Source organism: Pteropus vampyrus, unplaced genomic scaffold (assembly GCF_000151845.1).
Source record: "Pteropus vampyrus isolate Shadow unplaced genomic scaffold, Pvam_2.0 Scaffold49, whole genome shotgun sequence".
NCBI lineage: Eukaryota > Metazoa > Chordata > Mammalia > Chiroptera > Pteropodidae > Pteropus > Pteropus vampyrus.
Window position 1 is genome coordinate 6,726,691 of NW_011888830.1, and position 1,343 is coordinate 6,728,033.

General features: G+C 47.3%; 1 non-coding gene across 1 annotated transcript; it reads left to right on the forward strand.

Annotated features, from left to right (window-relative positions):
• Positions 1 to 468: 468 nt before the first annotated feature.
• On the forward strand, positions 469 to 587 carry LOC111739336. Its single transcript, XR_002780214.1, has one exon. It is a non-coding gene; the product is annotated as a 5S ribosomal RNA (ribosomal RNA).
• The last annotated feature ends 756 nt before the right edge of the window (positions 588 to 1,343 follow it).

Sequence of the window (1,343 nt, forward strand, 5' to 3'; positions counted from 1 at the left end):
TTTAAAACTTGGACAAAGAACTTGAATAGAGATTTCTCCAAAGATGACCTACAGATGGCCAAGACACGTATAAAAAGATGTTCAACGTCACTAACCATTAGAAAAGATGCAAATGAATACTACATGAGATATCACCTCACACCCATTAGGGTGGCTACTATCAAAAAAGCAAAATAAGTTTGGGTGAAGATGTAGAGAAATAGGAACCCTCGTGCATTGTCGGTGGGAATGTAAAATGGTGCAGCCACTGTGGAAAACTAATAAATTTAAAATACAATGATGGTATGATCCAGCAGTCCCACTAGTGGGTATATATCCAAAAGAACTGAAAACAGTGTCTCGAAGACTCTGCTCCCTCGGCCCTTTGCTTTGAAAGGCTTTGCTATTAACTGATAGATAAAAACAGACAGCAGGTCACGAAAACAATAAACGTCAGGGTCTGTCCAGCACCGTCAGACTAAGGCCTGTGTCTACGGCCATGCCACCCTCAACATGCCCGATCTCGTCTGATCTCGGAAGCTAAGCAGGGTTGGGCTTGGTTAGTACTTGGATGGGAGACCACCTAGGAAGACCAGGTGCTGTAGGCATTTTTTTGTTTTTTTTTTTTTTAAAAGACTAAGACCTGGAATTTGACGTTTGCCATCTCTGAGCTCAGGTCCTCATTAGCTCCTAGCTGTGAGTCCTTGGACAATTTAACGTTTTGTAATTGTGGTAAAACACGCGGAGCATAAACTTTGCGACTTGAACCATTTATAAGCGCGCCGTCCAGTGGCAGTAGGCACCTCCGCATCCTTGGGCCACCATCCCCACCATCCGTCCCCAGAAGCTTTTCTTCTTCCCGAACCGACACCCCGCACCTGCTAAATGATACCTCCCCCGCCCTCCTCCCTGCCCGGGGAACAGCTGCGCGCCCCACTTCCTGCCTCTGTAAACGTGACGGCTCCAGGTCCCTCATCTAAGTGGCATCACATAAAATTTGTCCCTCTGTGACTGGCTTATTTCACTTGGCGCCATGTCCTCGAGGTTCATCCGTGTCGTAGCCTGCGTTGGAAGCTGGTCCCTGACTCTCACCTTGCTAGATCTCAGTGAATGGTGGCCCATTCTTCAGAGGTCGCTGTGAGGACTTAGCAAGGCCCTGAAAAATGACAGACGGTGCCAGCACAGTGCGTCGGCCCGCGGTGGGTCCCGACTTCGTTTCCTTCCCTTCCCTTTCTAAAGCCAAACTTTCATGAGAACCAGGTGCAAGAAATATGCCTTCCTCATTTCCCTAGTTCCTGATTCACATATTAGTACATGTGCGGTAATTACTATGTTGAATCGAATTGAACAATGTCCTCACTTAG